At 37.8% G+C, this 14,452-nt stretch overlaps 1 protein-coding gene across 2 annotated transcripts in view; it reads right to left on the reverse strand.

Annotated features, from left to right (window-relative positions):
• The window catches only part of CDK14 (cyclin dependent kinase 14), a 610,838-nt gene that overhangs the window by 558,214 nt on the left and 38,172 nt on the right, over nucleotides 1-14,452 (reverse strand). For both annotated transcript variants that reach the window (XM_045519926.2, XM_045519925.2), the window contains exon 4: nucleotides 13,387-13,433. The gene's annotated coding sequence lies outside the window, so the exon portion shown is untranslated. The remainder of the gene's footprint in view (nucleotides 1-13,386; nucleotides 13,434-14,452) is intronic.

Consider the following 14,452-nt stretch of genomic DNA (forward strand, 5'->3'; position numbering starts at 1 on the left):
AAATATCAGTAAGTTAGCAATAGAATTACCAATTGCCTATTTTACTCTCTATGTCCCCTTAGTGGGATGTAAGCTCCATGAAGGCAAGGATTTATCTTTCTTGTTATGATTATATCCTTAGTGACAACCACACCACTTAAGGCATAATCAATACTCAGTAAATATTTACTGAAATAGATGAGAGTCAAGGAAGTACTGAATGTATGAACAGTTAAACATTTATGCTCTCCACCATTTGGAATAAGACAAATTCCTCTAACAGAATGCAGTGCCCATGGAATTAACAAGATCTAGGACATCTCTAGAAGAAATCGAAAAAGAAGAGATGGAAGATGAATGGCAGAGCTAGACCAGGACTGAAGACAAGTGTTGTAGCCTATTTGCAGAGAGGCTTCAGGGTTTTCCTTTTAAACTGCAGAAGCTTCTATAATGGATATTTGCTCAGGCTCCTATTCCCTTGGGGGTATGATTTGCTACATTACTCATAAGCACTATGCAAAAAAATTGATGACACTTCTAAGAGACCAGGATCCCGGGAAAAAATTATAAAAAAAAAGAAAAAGCAATGTTTGCCACAGCCTCTTGCTACAAATTCAACGTACCCTTATTGATTCTTCCTTCTGGGTATATTTTTGTTCTAGACGTAAAGGATAAGGAATTAACTTCCATATTACCCTTTCCTTTATCTTTATATGGTAATAAGGAAAGGGCATAAAGTCTCAAAGCCAGGTAAATACAAAGTCCTAGATAAAGTAGCGGTCTTAACTAAGCAAACAGAACATTTGGCCAACCTGTACTTTTTCACATAGGCACATTTTACTTACAGATGGGCCTATTACTGTGCATCTACCTTATCTATGGGTATTTCTATCTTGTCGGTGTGTCCTTCTTGAAAAAGGCATACAATCTGAAGAAAGAAAATAATACTGTGTTAGCCTGAAGGAGAATGGAGACAAATAAACTTCTCAACATGTATGGACTATGAAAATACTTTCCAGAGGAGCAGCAAGATGGTTGAGTAGAAGGACGCTCATAGCTCACCCTCTCCCACAAATACACCGAAACTCACATCTACGGACCCACTCAGCCAACCAGAGCACCTGCCGAACTCCGACAGAACATCGCCCTCTTTGAAAGACAAAGACGCCAAAAATCTGGTAGGAGAAAAGTAAAAAAGAAAGAAGAAAAAGCAAAACAGTGTGGGACCAGTCCCGCGGGGAGGGAGAGGCAAAGGAGGAATAGCGCTTGTTCGCTGGGTCTCCCCACTCCAACGGAGAGGACAACGGGACGGAGGGGGAGCCTCCGAGTCTCAGATCTGCCCCGAGCACCCCTTGACTGACAGAACTAAGTTAAACGGGCACAAAGGGTCCCCGCAACACCCAGCCCGAGACGCGAGCCGGCAGCTGGGACCAGGACAGGCTGCCCGAGCCAGGCGGAGGACTGGGGTGGCTGCACTGAGGCAGCCCTGGGGGACTGCAGGGTGCTGCGCACCGTGGCTGGGAGGGGATACAGAGCAGAACAACCTCAGTCTCCCATAAATTGAGAAAAAAGCAAAGCAACAAAGCTGGTGTGCCCTGGGGGAAAGGGCACCGTAGCCTTTGTCTCCTCAGACCCACGGCACAATTACCGGTGCTTCTCGTGAGAAGAGAGGCAGGGCGCAGCCACAGCCACCATCTCCTTCTGTACGCAGCACCCAGGCGGGGGCAGGGCGGAGACCTGAATCCACACCCAGGGGCTCTGCAACCTCCTAGGCAGGACTGAGACTTGTTTACAGCCTGAGGCAGATAGGATCTTTCTGCCCTAGCACCTCAGAGAACTCATGCCACCAAGACAAACAAGGAGCTGAGATTTGGCACAGAGCAGGGGCAGGGCTGTTTCGCGGTCTTCCCAGAGCCTGCGTATGAAGCGCCAACCCAAGGAGGAGCAGGCAGCTGCACAGAGCAGTGGAGCAACCAGTTCCCTGGAAGGAATGCAGCACCTGACCATGGTGCTGGGAGGGGGCGCTACTGGCCCACCTGTCCCGTCGGAGCACAGCACCTGACTGTGACATCGGGAGGGGGAGTGACCCACCTGCCCACCAGCCACAGTGCCAGAGAGATAAGAGCAATAGGAAGAAGCAGAGGAACCACTCCCAATTAAAAGATCAAGAGAAATCCCCTGAAAGCACAATCAAGGAAATAGACTTTGATGGCCTACTAGATCAAGATTTCAGAAAAGGAGTGATCAAAGTACTGAAGGAATTAAAAAAATGTTTAGAGATATAAAATATGTCAAAAGTGAAATAAAAGCTATAAAGAAGAACCAAGTAGAATTAGTAAACTCACTTGCTGAGATGAGAGGTGACCTAAAGGCTGTGCAAAGCAGACTAGATAATGCAGAGGAACGAATAAGTGACCTAGAAGACAGGACAACAGAAAGCACCCAATCAGAACAGCTGAGAGAAAAACAAATAAAAAACAATGAAAACAACATAAGGGACCTATTGGATAATATAAAGTGTGCCAATCTATGCATAATAGGGGTTCCATAAGGGGAAGAAAGAACAAAGGGATTGAAAAGGTATTTGAAGAAATCATGACTGAAAAATTCCCAAACCTGAAGAAGGAATCAGATATCCAAGTACAGGAGGCTCAGAGGGTCCCAAACAGGAAGAACCCAGACAGACCCACACCAAGACATATCACAATCAAGATGGCCAGAGTCAAGGATAAAGAAAGGATCCTAAAGGCAGCAAAAGAAAAATGAAGAGTGAGTTAAAAGGGAACCCCCATAAGGCTCTCAGCTGATTTCTCTACACAAACACTACAGGCCAGAAGGGAGTGGCATGATATATTCAAAGTCCTGAATGAAAAAAAGATGTAGCCTAGGATACTCTATCCAGCAAGGCTATTCTTTAGAATAGAAGGAGAGATAAAGAACTTCACAGACAAGCAAAAACTAAGAGTTTAGCAACACTAAACCCATGCTAAAAGAAATATTGGCAAGTCTACTCTAAATAGAAAAGAAGTAAGATGCTACAAAAATGAGAAACTCATAACTGGAAAGGTGATAACTACCATGAATTACAAAAAAGAATAAACACAAAATTGTAAAAGAAGACATCTAAATCATTAAGAGTGGGAGAGGGAGGCAAGGAAAGCCACTGTGGAAAACAGTATGGAGATTCCTCAAAAGACTAGGAATAGACTTACCATATGACCCAGGAATCCTGCTCCTGGGCATATATCCAGAAGGAGCCCTACTTCAAAATGACACCTGCACCCCAATGTTCATAGCAGCACTATTTACAATAGCCAAGACATAGCAGCAATATTTACAATAGCCTGGATGTCCATCAGCAGATGACTGGATAAAGAAGAGGTGGTATATTTATACAACAGAATACTATTTAGCCACAAAAACCGACAACATAATGCCATTCGCAGCAACATGGATGTTCCTGGAGAATGACATTCTAAGTGAAGTAAGCCAGAAAGAGAAAGAAAAATACCATATGAGATCACTCATATGTGAAATCTAAAAAAAACAAAACAAAACATAAATACAAAACAGAAACAGACTCATAGACATAGAATACAAACTTGTGGTTGCCAAGGGGGTGCAGGGTGGGAAGGGACAGACTAAGATTTTAAAATATTGAATAGATAAACAAGATTATACTGTGTAGCACAGGGAAATATATACAAGATCTTGTGGTAGCTCACAGCAAAAAAAAAAAAAAAGTGACAATGAATATATGTATTTTCACGTATAACTGAAAAATTGTGCCCTACGCTGGAATTTGACACAACATTGTAAAATGACTATTACTCAATAAAAAAAAGTTTTAAAAAAGTAAGTACTTTCCATACCTTCTATGAACTGCTTTTGAAAAAGTTACTTGAGAATATACTCCAGCAAAAGGGAAAAAAACTGAATCATTAAAAAAGGGAAGGTTTGGGATCCAAAAATTTCTAACTCAGTAGAGCAATGATATGAAACTAGTTTTTGTAAATTATAACAGGAAGTCAGAGGAATTTTAAAAGCATATAAGAAGAAAATGAATATATTTTACCAAATATTAGATGAACAATCGTAGTGATGGAAATAGAGACACGTGTGTCCTATGTCCTTCTTGACAAGAAATAATGAAAGAAACTAAAAACTCTAAGAAATGCAAAAGCTGTATAGGAAAGTCAACAATGTAAACATGAAACAAGCTGAAATATATCATGATTTTGAGAAATGGAGAGTAAGGAGAGAGACTTTATTTGATCTTAATACTAGGTAATTCCTTTTCAAGTAATACGTTAGTCACATAGAATTGCATTTCCTGTTTCCACTTCAGTTCTTTTCTAAACAGTATTTATACAATCACAATATGTTTTATTATTTTTATTAGTTAAAACATTTTAGATTCAAACTATAGAGTAAGCATTTCAAGATATAAATATAGCCACAGAACAGAATCTAAATATTATACACTTGACAAGGTCAAATGAGTGAGAAAACCTACAGAATTTAGGAGAAAGAGGGAGGAGAGGATAGATAGAAGCATAGGGTTCCAAATTTTCTTATATTAAATACTGAGAGAAGTATTGATGGATAGAGAAACAGAGGTTTTAAATAGGTTACTCAAACTCAGAAAGATAACCAACAGCAGAAATAATAGGCATCTTAAGAGCTAATAATGAACGACAGTAGTTACAATTCAAAAATAGCAAAATAATGATATCCCCTAGCAGCAAAATAACAAAAAGATATGGATAGAGCAAGATAAAAATTTCAGCTTTCATAATGGGGAGTCAATAGATAATATTTAAAGTTAATAAATCATGAAAAGGAGATATAACCATATTGTTCAAACACATGGAGGTAACCAGAAGTAGAAAGAACTACAAACAGAATCATACTAAAGAGATTACTTTTGGAGAGGAGGTTTCAGAGGTGGAATGTGGAGTGGGAAAATTAAACTTTTCATTTTACAATTTCCTGTACTTTTTGAAATTTTTTCCATATCATATGGATGCATACATTATTTTTATTACATAAAAAAGGCAAAACATGTCCTGATTACTAGCTTAGCATTCTCTTCAATGATATCTCAAAGTGCATTCTTACTAAGGGTAAAATGAACATACGTCTGAAGGTAATGGTGATAGATGCAGCTATGCCAAATGAATGCTATAATTACTATTGCAAGGAGTAGAAGCATCAGCATTCCAAACATGTCAACTGAAATGTACAAAAAGAAATATACTTTAAGTTAATGAAAGTTAATTAGTTCTTATATTTTCATCATTTCTCATAGCATGCAGTGTGATTCTTAAATACAAATTCACAGGTCACTATTAAAATGATACAGTAACAAACATCATATATTCCAATAAAACTACCATTAACACAATAATCACTAAGATTTGAAAATAGTCTAGATTGCTAAAAAGAGGTAATATTTAATGTCCTTTATCTCCAAATTGGTGAACAATTAGGCCATTGGCTTATTTTTTCCTTTATTTTATCTCTAACCTCATTCCAGGCAATATCTCAACAGAAAAAAATAGACTCCTCAGGTTGCTATTTCTGTGAGGATACAGTTAGCAGCAGGGGATGGTATGTTGTTTGAGTTTCAGGAGTTCCTTATCAAAGAGATAACCAATGCTTGCTAGGAAAGCAGATTTATAACTAGCACTTGTAAACTTTATCCCCTCTCAGGACTATTTAACTTATCAGCCTGGTGGACCTATAAAATGAAACCCGACAGGCACAACATGGAGTAGGAGACTAGGGTTGCCCATTCAGACTTAAATACATGAAGTGTCACTTGCTTATGTAAGTTCTTTGCTACAAATAATTATGATTTAAATTTATCTGATAGTACCTGGAGAAAACATGGACTTGAGAGCAAAATTCATATTTTTTCACTTCAATTAAAAAAAATAAAAATACTACATTACAGATATAATTTAAAGATTATTTGATGATTGAGATGAGTTCAGGCCTAGGGAGTTATTGCTGGCAATTCTCAGTATTGAACACATTAGCTGAAGAAATATAAGTTACAGTAATGCTACTGGGATCAATATGGCCTCACCTCAGGACTAGCTAATTAGAAACTCCTGGAGTTCCTAAAACAACTGAAGAACACAAACCTCCCTTCCATGGGTTATGGTTATCATACATCAGAGTACTTTAGAGATGAAATTTAAAGTACCTAACAACTGGTATGATAAGGCACCCACCAATCAGAATGAATGTTGACCTAGTTTGAACCAACACTGGCTGGAAACAACCAGTATCAGTACTGAATAGACTTGTTATATTTTCATAAAGCAAATATAATAATTTATCATCCTTCAAATGTAGCAAATTACTAGCATTTAAAAGTCAATTGAAAAAAGTACATACAAATTCAAATAAGGACAACTCACCACGACAGTTTAACCAAAATATAGAAATGAATCGACAGTTGAAATATGGAAAACAAAACTTTTTGCAAGCCCTTTCTTCACTGCACCAAAAACACTGTATTTGAAAGAAAAAAATAAAAGCACTGACCAAGTTATAATAATCACAATCCCAGTAAGCTTCTAGTACTAGTTCAATAACTGTTCAGTATAAAACTGCCATCATCACCATCATCATTATTTTATTATTATTTGTAGTAGATGCTGTTGGTGGTCTGCCCAGACCCCTTTACCAGGCCCGTGCACACAAACCGAGCTGTAATGAGTGTTGACTGCCAATGGCTCAAGCTGCCATTTTTCTTGACATTCTTAACCACCTTGCCTGTGAGGTTACTTCCACCTCTGTCAGTAATTGGCCAGTATATGGGGTTCCAAGCAATAGGCATCCTTGCCTCAAGGCAGGCATAATTCTGCTATGGAACTTTTTGCCCAGGGCTGTCCACAGTTCAGGCCAAATGTAGTGTTTAGCTGAGATCACATCTTTGCTTGGTTCCTGTCCCTTAGTTTCCCTAAATCCCTTACACTTTCATAGAATTTTGCTGAACAGTGGTCACTCAAGAAATCAAATGTACCTGAATCCCTTTCTCAGGCTCTGTGGTTAGAGAACTAAAAACCTAAGACATTATTTCACAAAGCAGTCATACGGACTTCAGTAGATAGGTTTTTATTTGTTTGTTTTTCAATCCCCTCTCTTTTTCTAACACTTTCCTGTCCCCCTTGTCTGCAGCACTCACACTTTCCTCTGGGGATTCCTCTTCTGTTACACGTGGGCCTGGTGCTGCTGTCAACCTGCCTTGCTTTACCCCCTCCCTACTTCTGTTCACTGATAGTCAGAAGAACATGTGGAAATAGGAAAACTGAATTTGAAGACCCTTGCTGAAGTAAGCAAAAGCAAGGTAGAAAGGTGGCAAGCATTGTGGGAGACAAGACTAGAAACTGGAAGAGTAAAAAAAAAAAAAAAAAAAAAAATGAGGACAGAGTGGTGAAAATGGCTGTCACTTCCACAGGGCAGGCACCATTCTAAACCATATATATATATATATATAAACTCACTTGATCCTCATGGCAGCCCTACAAGTTGGGTACTGTTATGTCCACTTTAGAGAGGAGGACAATAAGGCACAGAGCAGTCAACTGACTCACATAAGGTCACACATCTAGCGAATAGGGGAGCTTAGGTTCTAACCTAATCAATTTGGTTCTATGCTGGTAAGCAATCTTATAAGATTGATTCCAGACCCCTCCCAATCACTACTTACTATATATCCTGAAGCCATCAGGATATACATTCCAATGTAAAAAATCACCCCTTAGACACTGTCTGAGAGCAAGAGATATATTATAGCTCAGCTTTTGTTTCATGTTAATTGAGACCAAAGGTCAGATGAAAACAAGTTTAAGATTGAAGCCATTTAGGCTTAATGGGTCCTGTCCTCTTGGACTGTTGCTTAAAGACTGAGCTGCCAAGTCAAGGCCTAGATTCAAGGATTACAGCCCAGAGACTTCTGGCCTTGAAGGGAGGGCCATATTTGACAGTGACCTTGGGTAAATACCATTTTACTTGAGGGTTAGTTGTCTTATTCTGCCAGGAGCATTTTTTAAAATGTAGGAATGCGGAAAATAGAATGTGCACTTCCTGAATGGTCAAAGGGTGAAAATACAGCAGCCTAAGGGAGTTTATCTTTTTACTCTCTGTCTGCCCAGCTTGTGTCACCATCCTCCTTTCTCTGGTAACCACACTTTCTTTCCTTTGCGGACCTATTCCCCAGCTTTATGGATTCTGCAGCTGTCAGTCAGCTGTGCCCCACCACTTTCCTCCTCCTGGAATCATCTGACCCAGGCAGTGACACTAAGAGTAGCCCATCCCTCTGGCCCAGTAACTAGGGCTGGACTGTACATAAGACTCAAATAGAGTCAACCAGAATCTTCTGTGGAATTGAATGCAGACATTGGGAGAAATCTGCTGGGAGGCAGCCTCTTCCCCAGATATATGGAGAACACTAATTTGCCACAGAAGAAAATGAGGAAACACACCGATGGAGACAGAGCTGGGAGGTGAAAAGAGAGAGGAGGTGGAAATAAATGCTTTAAAGTTCAGCTATGCATGAAATTAGGGCCACCCTGGACTTATCAATTTTGTGAGTCAATAAATTCTCTTTTTTATTAAATTAGTTTGAGTTGGGTTCTGTCACTTGCCACAAAAAAAATTTGACTAATTCCTTAACTAAGTCTAAAAAATCTTCAAAGAGCAGAACTTCGCATTACTCAGAGGAACAGTACAATATATTCAGCATCCCTAAATTGGTAACGCATAATTGAAGACAAATTACATGAATTTTTTTCTTGTAGCTAAGGAAGTGACCCACATAAATACAAAGCCATAACAACCTCAGACCCTTAAGAGAGTGCCTTGTAATTTATTTATTGTAAACCTAGTAGTTGTACCTCTTAATCCCAATCACCTGCTTTGCTCTTCTCCCATCTCTCCCCCCTCTGGTAACCACTATTATGTTCTCTGGGAGTCTGTTTCTGTTGTGTTATATTTGTTTGTTTTATTTTTTTAGATTCTACAGATAAGTGAAAACATACTGTATCTGTCTGTCTGACTTATATCACTAAGCAGGTCCAATAAAATCATTGCCCGGGTCCATCCATGTTGTTGCAAAAGGCAAAAAAAGCCCAACTTCATTCTTTGTTATGGCTGAGTAATATTCCATCACACACACACACACACACACACACCCCACATCTTCTTTATCCATCATCTGTTGATGGGCACTAATGTTGCTTCCGTATCTTGGTCATTGTAAATAATGGTGCTATGAACATTGGGATGCATATATCTTTTTTAAATTAGTGTAATCAAAGCAGTGTGATACCAGCACAAAAGCAGGCATAGAGACTAATGGAACAGAATAGAGAGCCAAGAAATAAACCCATGCACCTAGGATCAATTAGTCTATGACACAAAGGGGAAGAATATACAGTGGAGAAAAGACAGTCTCTTAAATAAGTGTTGGTAGTGAATAATGTGGAATATCCATACAATAGAGTATTACTGAGCTATTAAGAGGAATGAAATTTTGGTACATGCTACAACATGGATGAACCTTGAAAATCTTATGCTAAGTAAAAGAAGCCAGTCACAAAAGGCCATATGTTGTATGCTCCTACTTGTATGAACTGTTCAGGATAGGCAAATCTATAAGACAGAAAGTGGATTAGTGGTTGCCAGGACCTGGGGGTGTCTGGACAGAAATGGGAAGTGGCTGCTGGTAGGTATGGAGTTTCTTTGGGGGATGATGAAAGTGTCTGAACACTGACTATGGTGATAGGTGTACTAACATGAATATATTAAAACCCATAGAATTGTACACTTTAAATGGGTGAACTGTATGCATGTAAATTATATGTCAATAAAGCTGTTATTAAAAAAAATGCTGTTGGAAAGACTGGACAGCTACATATAAAATAATGAAATTAGAACATTTCTCACACTGTATAAAACAAAAAAATTCAAAATGGATTTAAGACCTAAAGGTAAGACTTGAAACCATAAAACTCCAAGAAGTAAACATAGGCAATACATTCTTTGACTTTGGTTTTTGCAATACTTTTTTGGATTCATCTCCTCCAGCAAGAGAAACAAAAGCAAAAGTAAACAAACTGTACCTAATCAAACATAAGAACTTTCTCACAGCAAAGGAAACCATCAACAAAACAAAAGGACAACTACCGAATGGGAGAAAATATTTGCAAACAATATGTCAAATAAGGGATTAATATCCCAATATATAAAGAATTCATACAACTCAATATTTAAAAAAAAAACAATTTAAAAATGGACAGAGGACCTGAATAGGCATTTTTCCAAAGAAGACATACAGAAGCCAACAGACACATGAAAAGATGCTCAACATCACAAATCATCATGGAAATGTAAATCAAAACCACAGTGAGATATCACCTCACACCTATCAGAATGGCTATTGTCAAAAAGACAAAAAAATAACAAGTGTTGGCGAGGCATGTGGAGAAAAGGCAAACCTCCTGCACTGTTGGTGGGAATGTAAACTGGTTCAGCCACAATGGAAAACAGAATGAATTTTCCTCAGAAAATTAAAAATAGAACTACCATATGTCCAGCAATTCCACTCTGTGCATTTAACCAAAGTTTGTGTTTTATCTTAATAAGAGGGATTCAACTGAATTATTTTGAGCTAAAGGTGACATGCTGAAAAGTGCTAATGTAATATAATGAAAAAGGCATCAAGAGGGACTGGAGGGATTTGGCGAGTAAGAAGTCTAGGATTGTTCCAGTTGAAAGAAAAGAATGGAAGGATTGATAGGACTTCATGAACTAAAGATAGAGAAAAAGGAAAAGAATGAAACCAAAGATTTCTAAAATTATACAGCTGGGAGAATGCTACCAGAAATAATAAAATAGTAAATAAAATGAGTTTCTTTAGGGAAGGAAAATGATAACTTTAGTTATAGAAAATTTGAGCTTGAGGTGATGAAATACTCCAGGAGGAAATGTCAATCAAGCAATTGTAGCTGTGACCCCAAGGCCTCCAGCCTATTAGATCTAAGGATGTGAATTTTGGATTTCCTCATTTGTAGGTACATAGCCTTTCAGAGTCCATGAAGGTACGTGAGATGGCACCAGGGTACGAACACAGTATAAAAAAATGCATAGGAGTATGAGAAACGATGAGGAAGAGGAGTTGGTAAATGAAAAAGAGAGGTGAGAGAAAAAGTAGGGCAAGTGTAAAATGTAAAGTCAAGATCACCATGGAATGAGCAAGTTTCCAGAATGTGTGACTGATTTGAAAGGTCATTGCATTTGGTTGTGGAGAGTCTTTTTTAACCTCTAAATCCATTCGCTAAGGCTTAAATCAGATAGTGTGGTGAGGAAGCAAAGAATAAGGACTTCAGCTGCTAGAAAGGAATTAACAAGGAGGTTTTGTTTTGTTTTTCCCATTTTGTCTGAACTCAGAAGGGAAGGAGCTAATGTAGAGAAATAGACTGAGTTGGTCACAGAGGGAACAGGGAAATGGGAACCGTTCTGAGTTTGTGAACATGTATGTGTTTTCGAGTATGATGAATGCATGGAGGTAAAGACTAAGGGATTAGCCTGGGAACTGAGAATGGACTTCCTAAGGGGAAAAGAGTGTAAAAGACAAGACACCGAAATGGTTCAGAAGGAAAATAAGGAACTTGAAGCTGACAAATGGCCTTGAACTTCTCAAGGAAAATCAAGCTCCAGAAGGATGAACGTGCTAATAGGAAGTAAGGTGTTGGGAATAGTTGCCTTGCAGAATAATCTGTAAAACCAGTTCTCCACATTTTTTTTTCAGCTGAGAGACTCTTGACAGATGATATTCACATGTTCACTGGCACATTCAGATTTGGATCCATGACCCTGTCCACGTTTCCCTACTCCATGCCTTAATACACACCTCCCCACACACACAATTTTTAGAAACATACATATCAAAGTGGGCATCGCTGTTGGGTGTGAGGATGGCATTTATAAATGCATTTCACGAGCATGTGAGTAATGGTCATTTCCTATGAACTGTGCAATAAAAAAGGTAGGCTGTGGGAGATTAAAAAAATCCCACTGGGCTTGCTGTAACTTTATTCCTTTCTGCCTCAACCAATAATCCATATCAAGATGCAATGAATGGGAAGGTGTGATTATAAAGAAAACCTAGAATTTACTCTGGTTTTCTTTAAGTCAATTGTAAAACTCAGTCTTCTAATTGTCATTAGCAAAACAAATTACTTATGACAAATTTCATCTTTGTGATATCATGATTGAAAACTATCATTCCAAGAATTCAACAATGATATGTACATGGTTCTGAATAGAATTAAAAGCCCAGATGAAGGTTAGTGCTAAGTTTCTTAGATAGAATGGTCTTTGAAATTTTATTTCTAATGGGAGAGAAGATATCAACAAAATGTAATATTTTTCATATGCTGTGTTTATGAGTTGTGTGTTGGGGATAGTACTATAAAAGAGTAGCTTTTTACTTGTCTTTCATAAGAATGTTATGTTTGGATTTTCATAAGAATGTTATGTTTGGAAGGGTGTGGCCATGGAATTCACTTCTTAATGCACAGGGTTGAGGAAGTCAGGACATTGTGACACTGAGTGTGTCTGGGCCATTGCCAATATGGAAGGGAGTCAGCGGGAACTGGGTGAAGAAGTCCATGAGCCCAGGGCCTCATTAAAGTGGAAGCGTAGCCTGGAGAAAGATAAGGCACATAGGGTGGTACATCCAGATCACTATAACAGATAGCAGTCACTAGAGTGCACCCTTTCTAATGACTGATTTTGTGTCTTTATGTCTTTAGTGTTGTCAGTTCTCCAATACTGGTTAGAGTAGAATGGTTTTGTGAGGGTTGCCACAAAGCTCTCCATGGAGCAAGTAATACTATTTCCCTCGTTACTTATGGCATTTCTGATTTTTCCCAAATCTGAAGCAAAGAACAATGATGTCAGAGGTCTAATCATCAGAGAAGGGGACCTTAGCACCACTGGGGTTAAGGAATAGTGTGTCATCCATTCTAGTCTTCAGGAAACAAAGTGGCAAGGAAATTTTCACTGCATCTCAAATGGATTATCTTCTTCTTGACTTACAAAAAATTCTTCCTGAAGTCAGGATAATTTTTTTCAAACAAAAAAATTGTTTTTGAAGTATAAGTTTCTATAAGGAAGCACATGTTTGCACTAAATTATTTCCTTTGTTTCTAGATTCTCAAAGAATATTTTGAAATGCAGAAATACATTTAATAACTGCTATTAGTCATTCCTATTATTTAAAAATTGTGTGAAACAAAGTTTAGCATGTCTTTTTAGACTACAACTATACATTGTGTGACATTATAACATTCCCAAAGTAATTTTCTCATATAAAAGTTAACTTACATTTTTATTTTCTGTGCACGATTCACAATTTATCTTCACAGAACATCCTACAAAAAATTACATACAAAAGTGTAAAAATAAAGCCTATTTATTGCTCAGTTTTATATAAAAATGCATTTCATTAAGTCACTCCTGCTTCATGGCATATGTAACCATATGCTATACCCCTAGAGTTTTCCTTCATTATTTTCATATTTCTAGATACTTTCTCATTGGTACCATTTAAATCTTAACTCCTTCTTCTCTCTTGTTACTTGGAAAAAATATGAAATAGCATCATCTAACTTTGACTAGTCAAGTAAATTCTGACCAATAACTTCCAAAACACAATAAGGAAAAACAATTGGCAATGTAACTGTATATTTAAAACATCATACTTTAAAAACCTCTTTTAGTAACCCCTTTGTTATCCAGCATGGTTTTGCCAAGATAGTCTGGGTTAACTACTTCTTTAAACATTTAAAAAAATAAATAAATTTTCTACCTTGTTTTGCCACAAAGCTTTAAAAACTTCCTCCAAATGAGGATTTTCATCATTCTTGTTTTGTGAAAAAACAAGCAATATAATTTATATTTGAAAGTTCTAGAATAAAAAATATGAGTTTGGAAAAAACATTTTGAGGGCTCTTTTTATTACTTCATCATCTCTGTAAAGTAAGTAGGATCTGGAATTAATACCCTAGTGGTCTTGTAATACAATAACAATAAAGTTACTATTATTTTGGGAACAGGGTTCACAGATCTAGTAGAAGCATCAGATTTTTCTATTTAATTTCAAATTGTTTGACTGGATACAGATCTGATTTGGCTGGGGAAAAACAATCGTTTTTCAATCTAAGTCCTATTCACTATTACTTCCTCCTACCCAAAAGTATACTTGAAGCCCCCAAGGGACAGTTGAATGGAGGAAAACGCGAGGTAAAAGGGAAAGATTCTACTGCTTCCATTATGTTGGGAATTATCTGGCTTCAGGATTACTTTAGGAGGCAGGACCAGGGAAACAAAAGTCACATGACTTGTCCACCATTCTCCAAATTCTACTTGTTTCTCACAGGTTTTTTTTTTT

The sequence above is a fragment of the Camelus bactrianus genome, chromosome 7 (genome assembly GCF_048773025.1).
Source record: "Camelus bactrianus isolate YW-2024 breed Bactrian camel chromosome 7, ASM4877302v1, whole genome shotgun sequence".
In the NCBI taxonomy this organism is placed as follows: domain Eukaryota; kingdom Metazoa; phylum Chordata; class Mammalia; order Artiodactyla; family Camelidae; genus Camelus; species Camelus bactrianus.